Source organism: Trichosurus vulpecula, chromosome 8, assembly GCF_011100635.1.
Source record: "Trichosurus vulpecula isolate mTriVul1 chromosome 8, mTriVul1.pri, whole genome shotgun sequence".
Taxonomy (NCBI): Eukaryota; Metazoa; Chordata; class Mammalia; order Diprotodontia; family Phalangeridae; genus Trichosurus; species Trichosurus vulpecula.
In genome coordinates this window covers 192,163,290-192,176,348 of record NC_050580.1, presented here as the reverse complement: position 1 = coordinate 192,176,348, position 13,059 = coordinate 192,163,290, and positions in this window count along the sequence as shown.

Here is a 13,059-nt window from a genome sequence, read left to right as displayed (position 1 = left end):
GATCTTGATCTACAATGGTTGGCCTCTAAGACAATCTCAGATGTTTTCTTGCAGAAAGATCCAGGAAGAAGCAGAAACATGCTCATAGCCACCACCACAATGCACTGTTTGTATCTCAGTGACATCTTTTCCTGAGATTGTCTGATGGTGAATGTGGTTCCTTTCCTACAGATGGTCATATTCATTTCCTTGGTTTCAATGATTGATACTAGGCAGAGGATTCCCACATCTATATCTCTATGTCCAACTTCTTCAACATTTCTAGCTGCCTGTTAATACATTTGCTTGAATATCCCTCTAACATCTCCGAATCCACATCCTGAAAATGGAACTTATCAAAACAAACTCTTCCAAACATCTCTATCTTCATTAATGCTAATAACACCCTTTAAGTCATCTGTTTTCATAACCAAATGATCTTTGATTTTTCCTTCTCCCTCTGTACCCCCATAGCCATTCAGCTGTCAACCCAACCTCCAATGTTCCTCTCGGGAGAGAGGTGAGGGACCACTTGTATGGAACACTGCATGTAAGCCCACTTTCTTGGTAAGTTTTTCTTGCCTGTTTTTCTTTGTTACAAGGGAACCAGTGTGGAATATTAGGAAATAGAGATGGTGCAAGAACAAAAGTCACGAGTAAAACTTTTAAAAATACCTCTAGCATCCTATGATTCCCACCATCCACATGCCACACACCAACAACCACCTCAATTCTAGCCTTCATCACTTCATGGCCAGTCTGTGATAACAGTCTTCCAGCTAGTTGGTACAGTGTTTAGAAGGCTGAACTTGGAGCCAGGAAGACCAGGAAGACACTCACTAGCTGTGTGACCCTCTAAACTAAACCTCTCTCAGCCTCAGTTTCCTCATCTGTAAAATAGAAATGATAATATTACCTCCCTCCCAGGGTTGTTGTGAGGATCAAATGAGATAATGTACGTAAAGTGCTTTGCCAACCTTAAAGCTCTGTATAAATGCTAGCAATTATGGAAAAGGTGGCACAGACATACCTATACACAGAAGTACATGTTCTTTTATCAGGTCCTTAGTGGAAGTAAAGGACAACTAGCCACCATCCTCAGTTTAGTAATTAATAATAATAACTAGTATTTTGTGCTTCAATATTGACAAAGTGCTGTATGTATGTTATCTCATCTTCACAACAACCCTGGGAGGCAGGTGTTATTACCATTATCATCATTTTACAGATGAGTAAACTGAGGCACAAAGAGGTCATGACTCACTCATGGTCACACAATTAATGAGCTAGTTTAGTTTACTCACCCAGATACTGAAGTCTCTAAGGAGAGATTTGAACTCAGGTCTTCTCAACTCCAAGTCCAGCTTGTTCTTACCCACCACATCACCTAGTGGCACGCTGTCCATCTAAAACCTGTTCTCAAATCTTCCCCTAGACTTCTCCAAAGGAAAAATTTAGAATCCTCTTAAATACCTAGTGACTCTCTCACTGTTCCCCTTAAAAGATTATTTCCTGATAATATCATGAGACTTAACTATCATGGTTCATTATTTCTAGCAGTATTCTTGTCTGCTGTGTCAAACCTACCCCATTTTCCTTCCAACAAGCACAGATTAGCCTAGGTCTAAGTATTGTGCCCAAACGCTTTGGCTTATGAGTCAAGTGGGCTTATTCTTTCTTTTATATATACGTGTGTGCGCGCATACGCGCGTGCGCGTGTGTGTGTGTATGTGTGTGTGTGTGTGTGTGTGTGTGTGTGTACCAGCACATTAACGAACACAGAGTTCCTCTTTTTGCATTGTTCTGTGTCATACTATCTCTTGAGGGACAGATTCCCTAACCTTCTATGGTTCCTTCTTTGAAGCCTTGGTGTCACAATATGATGTTAGAAGATGTATCCTAACCATAGTGGATCTCTTCCTGTTCTTTCTCTCCCCTCCCCTCTTGAGAAACCTAGACTTGATCAATTTTAAGATAGAAGGGACCACTGAAGGTTGTCTGTTCCAACACCTTCATTTGTACCAATAAGGAAACCTATACTTACAGAGGTTGAGTGACTTGCCCAAGGTCACACAGGTAACAAATGTCAGAGCTAGAATTTCAGCTCACATCCTCTAAATGCAAAATTTCAGGTTCTTTCCACTATACCTGTAAAAAAAAAAAAGAATCAATCCTAAGTCATTATTATTCCAGTGCCTTCCCACGCCTCTTTAAGATTCCTTTGGCATTATAATTTTCTTGGCAAAAACTCCTTTGCTTTTCACAAAATTAGTAAATGGCAACAGGCTGTCTGTTCTCTCTCATAGACTCTCAATGATTATGTTAAATAGGATATGACCCATCCTTCACCCCTCTGGTAACATCCCCTCCCCCAAAGCTGAATACCAGGCCATTTAGTGTTTTCTTTTGTTTACAAGTTCCCAGCCAAGTTTTTTTAGTCCATGTGACTCAGTTTTCCTCTTAAGCCAATTGGATTCAATTTAGTAAGGAACATTTAGAGGCATAGGGTTGATTTCAGGGAAAGCAATGGAATCAGTGTTGACCTTCAGCCAAGAGAATGTTAATTCTGTCTAAATTAGGCCACTAAAAGCTTCCTACATCCCTTTGGAAGACAAACTCTGTTTAGATAAATCAGAATCCATGGGGTAGGCAAGATAGAGAGAAAGAACTAGGAGGATAATATCGCCAACATTTCCCCAGCTATGAGCCAACATTAATGACTTCCACTGAAATGACCTGATTTTTTTTCATTCTTTGTAAAATGGAAAAACGTCACAATAAGCAAGTCCCTTTTTATCTTGGGAAAGGAGGAGGAGAAAGAGGAAGAGGAGGAGGAGGAAGAGAAAAATATTTCAGGATCTAAGCAAATCTTCGAGAATGGGAGAGTCAAAAGAAGAAAATGACAAATGTTGGAGGGGATGTTGGGAAACTGGGACACTAATGCACTGTTGGTGAAGTTGTGAACTGATCCAGCCATTCTGGAGATCAATGTGGAACTACACTCCAAAAACTATAAAACTGCATATACTTTGATCTAACAATAGCGTTGCTAAATCTGTAATCCCAAAGAGATGAGAGAGAGAATGAGAGGTAGACAGAGAGGGGGAGAGAGAGAGAAAGAGAGAAAGAGAGAGAGAGAGAGAGAGAGAGAGAGAGAGAGAGAGAGAGAGAGAGAGAGAGGAAGAAGAAGAAGAAGAAAGAAAAGGAAAGAACTTATTTGTACAATAATATTTATAGCAGCTCTTTTTGTGGCAGCTAAGAACTGGAAATGGAGGGGATGTCCCTCAACTGGGGAATGGCTGAACAAGTTGTGGCATATGATTGTGATGGAATACTAATGTGTTATAAGAAATTATAAGCAAGATTTCATAAAAACCTGGAAATACTTACATGAACTGATACAAATGAAGTGAGCACAACCAGAAGTACATTATACATAGTAACAGCAATACTGTACAATGAAGAATTATGAGTGACTTAGCGTGGTGACAATGTGATTAAAGATTCCCCCCCCCCCATTCAATAGGCCTCAGGTGGAGCTAGTTAAGGAAAGTTTCTCAGGTGGAGCCAGTTAAGGGAAACTTGATTAGGAGAGGTTTGATTGCAGGCAAGCCTACACTCTTTACTTACTAGGCATGAGGTTAATTAGGTCACAAGAGGTGTGAAGCCCTCAAGCCCTAAAAAGAATTTATATACCCAGAAGGTAGCCATAGAACTCAGAATCTGCAGAGAATTCAGAAGTTGGAATTCAGCCAAAGGAGAAGGAGCAGGAACTTGGGGTCCACAGAGCTGCAGAGAGAGTGCAGAGTGCAGAGCAGAGAGTGGAAACCTTAGAGCTGCTGAAACCAGAGAACAGGCAAGCAGACCGTTAAGATTTGTGAGTGTTTATGGGGAGGCCCCAGCAGAGGGGAAGGTAATAGGATGACTTGGTTCCTTGCTGTAATACTACGTTATAATTTCCTTGTTGCCACATTGAGGTGGGCTCACTGGTTTTGGAATATAATTACTGTTATATCGAATTGAAGTTATTGGTCTTGGGATCTGATCCTCTGGTGTCTAAATAAGTGTTATACTTCTTCTGCCTTCTACCTAGAGAGTTTTTCATACTTTGTGATTCCAAACCATACAGGTATGTTCATGGTCATTCTCGAGGTCGTGAATCTTGCTTTGCTGATACATACAATGAACCAAAGATCCAAAGGACTCATGATGAAACATGCTATCCACCTCCAGAGAAAGAATTAATGAAGCATATTATTGTAACTTTCTTTTTCTTTCATTCAAGTCTTCTTGCATAAAATGACTAAAATGGAAATGTTTTTGCCTGACATGCACATGTATAACCTATGTCAGATTGCTTACCATTTCGAAGACAGAGGAGGGGAGAGAAGGATAGAATTTGGAACTCAAAACTTTTTTTAAAAAAAGTTAAAAATTGTATTTACATGTAATTTGCGGGGTATAAAATCTTATTTAAAAAATGTGACAGAGTCAAAAAAAAAGCTGTCTGCTGAAGGGAAGAAAATAAGTTAATAGATTGTACTGCCTTACATATATCTGCATGAGCAATGTAATGCTGAGCCCATCATATGAATAATTAAGGCAAAATCAAGCTGAAACTGGGTTAAAGAAAGAAGTAGGGATGATCCTAAAATAACTGATTTCAACTAACAACATTGACCAAATTCAGGTAATCGTTTAATTCAAAGTTGGAAAGGGCTTTAAAGGTCTTCCAGTCCAATCTCCAGAAATCCTTTCTGTTTCCCTGAAAGATGGTTGCCAACCTTTGCTTGAATATTTCCAGGGATCTGTTTCTTGAGGCAACCAGTTCTATCTTAGGATTGAGATGATTAATAAAAATTTTTCTTATACTTAGCTGAAATCTTTTTCTTTGTATCTTCAGTGATTCCCTTCTACCTTTTAGATCCACATAGAGCAGGCTTATTCTTTCTTTTAGACATTTGTAAGTATTTTAAGATGATTATGGTGTCTCTCCAGGAATAAGCATTAAACTGAGGTTTATAAGACCTGAGGTCCATTCCCAGTTCTACCATGAACTAGTTTTATGTCTTCTGCTTGTCCCACAGTCTTTAGAGACCATAGTTCCTTATGAAATGAAGAGCTGTCCTGGGGCAGCTAGATGGCACAGTGAATAGAGAACTGGGCCTGGAGTCAGGAAGACTAATCTTTGTGAGTCCAAATCCAGCCTCAGATACTCAGCAGCTGTGTGACCCTGGGCAAGTCACTTAACCCTATTGGCTTCAGTTCCTCATCTGTAAAATGAGTTGGAGAAGGAAATGGCAAACCACTCTAGTATCTTTTCCAAGAAAACACCAAATAAGGTCACGAAGAGCAGAACATGACTGAAATAATTGAACAATAGAAACAACTAGGTCAGAAGGTCTTAACCTGGGATCAAAGACCCCCAAGGTTTCATGGATAGATTTCAAGATGTCTCTGAACTTGGAGGGGGAAAATATTCCACCTTCATTTTTACTAACCTCTAAATGAAATTTACTGGTTCATTCAATTATTTAAAAACATTTTTTTTTTTCTGAGATGGAATTTATATGCTTCACCAAACTGCCAAAGGGATCCATGATACACACAAACAGTTAGGAACCCTTGGCCTAAATTATTTCCTAAGATTCCTTCCTCTTCTGCCATTCTAGAATTTCTTGAGTTTATGAAAATCCACCATCTCATTAATCAGTTTACATCTTTCCAAGTTACTTCACATCCCATCCTAAAACATTCTAGAGTTGAGAATTTGTGAGCATCTTGTTCCATATGCTCCACATCTTGCTGTTGTGTTTGTGGAATTCTTTTAGTCATTGGCAACTATTTCCTTTGAGTTTGCATCCACAATAACCAAAGATCATTTATGGCTTTGGACAAAGCAAGCTTCAGTTTATGAAACAGGTTCCTTTGAGTATACGATTAGCTAAAAATCCTGATTAAGGTTTTCCTCCTTATGCCCAAGTACAAGTCCCAAGTCCTAGGGAGAGCCCAGAGGATTGCTGCTGGAAGAGGTGGAAGACAAGAGGCAGATGCCAATGAATGGGGATGACCTATGAGGGCCTGGGATTACAACTTAAGCAGTGTCATTGCTCCAGATTTCAACACTGGTTTAGAGTTTTTTCTTGGCAATGCTGCTTCTATTATGCTCCACCATACCTGGAGACTTGGAATGATGATAATAAAAAGCACCCAATATACAGTTCTGTTTTGAAACTGTCTGCCCAGAGAATTAGCAGTCTAATATACCCAGGAATGTAACTCAACTCAATAAAAAAATATTAAGCAGCTACTATGTTCAAGGCATTGGCATAAAGTCCTGAGGATATTAAGATGAAACCAGACACAATTCCTGCCTTCAAGGAGCTAGTAATATAGATAAAACAACACACGTATTGGTCTAGTCCTATAATTCCACTGACTTAGAAAAGGAAGTCCCAGGGAGGAAACTCCCTCTACATTAGCAGCTGCTCTATACAGTCCCAGAGAGTTACCCACGGGCACTGAGAGATTCTCCTAGATTGTATGTGATACCAAGGTTTGCACCCAGGATATAGGAGTCTAGAGTCAATTCTCTATGTGCTGCTAAATGGCGGAACCTTTCAGCGCATCTCAGCTTCTTCTCTGAGACATCCTTCTCTAAGCCACTGACATGACCAGTCTGGACCACATACTTGAATGTGTGTGTATTTATGTGTGTAGGTATAAATAATTGCCAATATGGAATTATAAATAACTAATTATATTTATATGTAACTAATAATAATACAGAGTATTCCAAAAATCTTAGTGGGCTTATTAAGCCTTAATAGCTTAAAACTGCTATAAATAACTTCAAGATTTTTGTTGCTGTTTTTCAGTTGTGTCTGATTCTTTGTGACCCCATTTTGGGTTTTCTCAGCAGAGATACTGGAGTGGTTTACCATTTTACAGATGAGGAAACTGAGGTTAAGTGATTTGCCCAGGGTCACACAGCTAGTAAGTGTCTGAGGCCAGACTTGAACTCAGGAAGATGAGTCTTCCTGACTGCAGGCCCAGTGCTTTATCCACTGTGCTACCTAGCTGCCCTTCAAAGACTTTTGGGATAATCTATAGTTATAAATTACTACAATATAAGTTAACATAATAGAACTTAAGTTAGTCGGACATGATTTGTCCTTGGTGAACCAGTGTTTATAGCTTTTTGTGTTGTTGTTGTGTGCTCATAATGGGGAGGGGCTGGAGAGGGGGAAAGAGAGGGAACAAATATTAAGCAGCCACCATGTGCCAAGCCTTACACTAAGCACTTTATAAATATTATCTCACTTGATCTTCCTATCTTTTTAATAATCTGCTACAAAATTTTAGTAGAAATGGATGTCCATCCTATCAACTTGCAGTTTCTAGTCCACTTTTTCCTCTTCTTTGGAAATTGTGGCAACATTGGTCTATCATCTCTTCTAATATCACTCTTGTTTTCCTTATTGATGATTGACAAGGTTCTTGTAATACCATGGGATGTTATTTGTATGAACCGGAAGACTTCAACTTATTTAAAGGCACTAAGTGCTCTGCTAATGAATTCTCATTTATCTTGGACAGTAATACTCTTTTAATCATATCCATCCTGTCCTTACCAGCTTGAAGGCCCTTCTCTTTGATGGGGACAGCAAAACCAGAATAGGAGTTGAGTAGTTAGTCCTTCTTTCTGTGTGATTTATAACATTACACCCTCTATCCCTTTGTTTTTACTCCATTTTGCTGTCTTTAGTATTTTAGTAAGTCTCAGCTCATTCTGGGCTTTAGACTTCTTATGACATTATGGTCCTTATTGGTTATTTCTTATTTTCTTATTCGTCCTTTGGTACATAACCCTTTACTATTTTGTAAAAACTCATCTGAAAGCTGAGTTCATCAAAAGGTCTCTGTTCAACCTCAATGATTCCTTAAGATGTCTCCCACTTCTAGTCCATTCATGACTCCATAGTAGTATTCACAAAATTATGGAAATGGGAAAGATAATTTCACAATACTTCAAATCTTTTAATAGAATCAGGATTATGTAAATTATGTATTTTAGTTAAAGAGAGAGAAAGGACCTTTGCATTGCCTGAGAATATGCTACATATGCAAGTTACTTTGTCATAGTACTGTAACAGCTATCTTTAATAGAGGCAAGGGGTGGGGAGGAGAAGATGCTAATTACAGAATCTTCTTGTCAGTTTGCAATTTGCCTCTAACTTGCCACTGCCTTCTCATCCTACCCCTATGGTCCCTACTTCCATCTCTAATCTGATTCCCAAATCCTGTTCTTACACCCTCCTGATCTTATCACCTTGTTCTTTAACATCGGATTTTTCCCTGTTCCCCACTCCCACTGTGCCCCTATATTCTCTCATGTGTCAACTGGTTTTCATCAGATTAGCCTCTCTCTGTCTCTCTCTGCCCCCTCCAATATCATCTGAGCCATACCTCATTAAAATTAAAAAAAAAAAAACAAGGGAGAAAAACAAAAAAGAGGGGAAAAAGCAGTTAGGAAAAATTAACCAATATATCAGCCCAGGCTGATAGTAGATTCAATGTCCCACACCCATAGTCATGGGGCTAGGAGGCTAGTGAGCATGTGTTATCAGAATGTTTGGCCAATACTATTCCCATGTGAAAGAAGCTGGGGAGCCTACTTTCCCTAAAGGCATGAGACATTTAATAAAAATGTCCTGTTCCCCAATTTGGAGTACTATCTGTAACTATCTCCAGTCTGCTAACCACACATAAAGAAATGTACCATTGATTGGCCATGTAGCCAGAACTGAGGTACATTCAAAAGACACTATCTAGTGAAAGTAAGAGTGGTCGTCATTCATTCAGTCAGTCAATAATCATTTATGGAGCGCCTACTGTGTTCCAGACACTTGGGTTCAAATGAAGAGGAAGGACTAAGTCCTCTGTGAGAAGTTAGGCCTCAGGAGTTTACCTCCGCACCATGAGGCCCATGAGAGGATGGCCCTATTGATTGCTTCTGTCTCTATTGTAACTATTCATTCCAGCTATTGAGTGAAGGAGATTAGAGACATCTATGACCTTGTGAGACTCAAAATGTTAGGAGGGAGAGAGGAAGAGGGAGAGGGAGAGGAGAGAGGGGAAGAAACAGAGACAGAGTGAGAGCCACCAGAAATCTGAGAAGCTGAAGCCCTTCCAGGATTTGCCAGAAGCCAGATTAATGGGAAACAAAGTCCTGAGCATCCCACTTGATCCCATACCAGTAGTAACAGAAATGGGGACTCATGCATCCTTCGGCCATGCTGCATTTGGAAGTGAACTTGGTGGAGCAACTGCTATGCAGAAACTGCTTTAACTCTGACCTAACTTTCCCCAGAGACTGAAGTGCTATAGGGGAGATTGCATCCTCAGGAATTTGGAGAAAATAGTTATACTTCTGTTCTTGTTAAAGCTTTTAAGTAAATGTCCCTTTGCAAAAGTTAATTGATGTTAATTGGTTAAATGGACCTAGGTTACTAGGGTACCTGGTAGCAAATGGTGTGTGTGGATCAGGGGAATGGATACTCAGGTTTATAGCACTAGAGAAGAGACACCTTCTAGTCCCATGGGGCACTTAAGAATTCTAAAGGGGAGATACAGCCAATTAAGTTTTGGCAACCTGACCTACTAGTGTGTGCTTCAGTTGGGAGAGTAAAACTTGATAGAGTATTGATACAGTAGGCTTATGGTACCATAGAATGAAAGCTGGAAAGGACCTTTGAGATCATTAAGTCCAACACCCTTATTTTAGTGATAGGAAACTGAGGCTGAGAAGTTAAGTGACTTGTCCAGCATCACACAGCTAGCAAGTATCTGAAGCAAGATTTGAACTTCAGAGGCAGCTAGGCTCTTCAATGGATGGAGCACTGGACCTAGACTCAGGAAGGCCTGAGTTCAAGTCTGGCCTTAGGTACTTACTAGTTGTGTGACCTTGGACAAGTCACCTAACTTTAGTATCCTTAAGTATAAAATGAGGATAATAACAGCATCTACCTCCTAAGGTTATTGTGAGGATCAAATGGGGTAATATTTCTTTCCATTAGATTGTGAGGTCCTAGAGGACAGGGACTGTTTTTCTGCATTTCATTGTAGCCTCGGCACTTGGCACAGTTCCTGGCACATAGTTAATAAATGCTTATTGAGGAGAGAGGGGAAAAAAAGCAAAAAAAGAAATTTATTTGATAACTTTTGGGTATATTTGGAGGGAATAGCAAGTGGTACATGGTAGATTTATAGCTTCATGTACAATCATCTTTTTATTGTACTGTGTTATGGTAATGCTTGTTTTGTTCTGTGTATTGGAAATAAAATAAATTTTTAAAATTAATAAATTCTTACTGATTGACTCTCTCAGCACTTATGGACTCAAGTCTATTACTTTATCAATTATAGCTAGATAGACATCTCCCATCTTTTATAATGGCTTATGTCTTTCATTCTAAAAAGTAAGTAGAAAAGGATGGCTTATCAGAGGAAAACCACATCTAAAAATGTTCCTGCAAATTGAAATAGCAAAGAATTCATATTATAGTGTCTACTTTTCATAACAGACAGCACTCAGGACTCTGAAAGTCAGTGGCAAAATTGAGAACGCAATCCCATGATACTGTTCCCTCATGCTATAGCCATTAGTCACCTGGAAAAATCAAGAATTAAGCATCAGTATATTCCAAGGACGAGGAGACTGAATCCACACAAATTATCCATTGCTGTGTTTATAATAAATAATTTTGAGGCCAAATGATTTTAAAACCCAGATGGAGGCAATGACCTGGTAAGAGGACTGAAATGTGCCTGTCCATAGCAAGTAGCAGCTCTGAGTCAATGTATTCCATGCAAAGGTGAGTGATTGCTGCCACCTTCCCTTGCCAAACACTACCTCTAGCTCCACGTCCATTTCCATCAAGTTTTCTTTATTGGTTCCATCGTTTTGATGATGACTCAAATTAAAAGGTATTTTGACTTGCAGGGCTTGGACTATTCCAAATCTCTTTTCTTGTGTTATAAAATGTGTTGTTGTCACCTGGAAGCCCTTCATATCTGCACTGCTAAAGCAGTGATTAAATCAGATCCAAATAACCAGACTCCTCTAGAATCCTAGATAGCATCACGAGGAATTGGCATCATCTTGTTTTTATCTAGATTTTTTTTTTTTGCTTATACACAATTTGGCCCTTTGACCATTTCCCACCCCCCCCCCTTTATCATGGTTCCATCCTTTCATGATGTCCCACCCTCCCTCTATAAAAGTTTCTCAATTCATAACCAAATCAATTCCTGCCAAATGGGAAAGCTTTCTCTGCAAGAGAAGAATTTGAGATTAGCAACTGCTGGTGTCCTTCCAAGGCATTTTGGTCTCTGTACACATTTCTACAGAAGGCATTGTACCCATCAGCAGCTTCAGAGCAGGGATTTTTGATCAGCCAAAAAAAATGTCCTTAACTCTATAGCCAAATATTGTTCAGGGCCACAGTGCCCCTGACTCATTATCTTATTCTCAACTCATGCAGATGGGGAGAGTTTCACAACCAAAATCTAAGATTTCATTGGGTTCATAGATTCAAATAAAAAGAGACTAAAGACAGATTAGGAGTAGCTTTTTAGGCATTGGGACAATGTAGTCTGGTGCAGAGAAAAGTCTTCAAATTACAAGTTTTTATTAGACCAGAGTATTGACCAGCTGTTGTCCATTTCCCCCAAGATCCCAGCCAAAGGAGATAAATCATAGCTGTAGGCAGGTAGAATATATACGAGAGAAAATTCCTTTACACGAAAATTGATTAATCGCTGAATTGACCTACTAATGAGAAATCACAAAATCTTTTCTTAATTACTATTAATAATATTAAAATAAATATTTTTTAAAAAAGAATAGATACTATTTATGTTAGTTTAGATATAGACTTCAGGGGTGTGCTGGAGCCAGCTTGTACTGGCTTTCTAGAGACAATTGTTAAATTTTCATTGTGAGCATTTATTTTTTGGAAATTGGTAAATGCCACAAATCAGGAATTGATTTATTGTTTTGTTGATTTTCCAAACTTAACAAAGTGATGGATGAAATGTTAATAATGAAGAAAAATTAAATTTAAAAGCATATTGTATACATTTATGCAGTACATATTTTTTTCTGGAAAGCCGGTTGTTAAACTATTTTATTTGCCAACAGGTAGTGTATTGTATCCTGCCAAGAGAAAGCAGCATGGTATGGTGGGAAAAGAACCAGATTTGGAGTCAGAAAAGCTGGGAACCAATCCAAGTCTTGCTTCTTATTACCTCTGTGACTTTGGGAGGCAAATCATTTCATTTCTCACTCCTTTAATTTCCTCATCTATAAAATCAGTTCGCTGAAATACATTACCTCTATTGGGTCATAGGTGAAGTGCTGGGAGGGACTTCAGACACCCTCTAATCACACCCTATCATTTTACAGGTGAAGAAACTGAGGCTCAGAGAAGTGAATTGACTTACTCAAAGTAACATAGATGGTAAATGGCACAGCTGAGCTTCCAACTCAAGCTTCATTCCTTTTGTTTTTATTTTGTTAGTCATTTTTCTGTCATGGCTGACTCTTCCTGATGCCATTTGGGGTTTTCTTGGCAAAGATACTAGAATGGTGTTGGTAATGGCAGGCATTATGCTAAGCACTTTACAATTATTATCTCATTTGTTCCTCACAACAACCTTGGGAACTAGGTCCTATTCTTATCCTCATTTTACAGATCAGAAAACTGAGGGAAATAGAGGTTTAATGACTTGCCAAGTGGTCACACAGCCGGTAAATGTCTGTGGACAGATGTGAACTCAGGTCTATCCTGACTCCTGGTCCAACACTTTGCAAACCTTAAAGTACTATGTAAATGTTATTGCTATTGTAATTATTATTAAAAGCATGGTTGTGCCTTCGAGAAGCTCCCATCATTGATAGAAACAGGGCTGGATGACTTGGAGTCATGCTATCCAATGCACCACCTTCCCACATAGGTGTTTTTTTTTTTTTCCTTTCTTTATATCCTCAGCACTTAGTACAGTGCCTGGCATGTG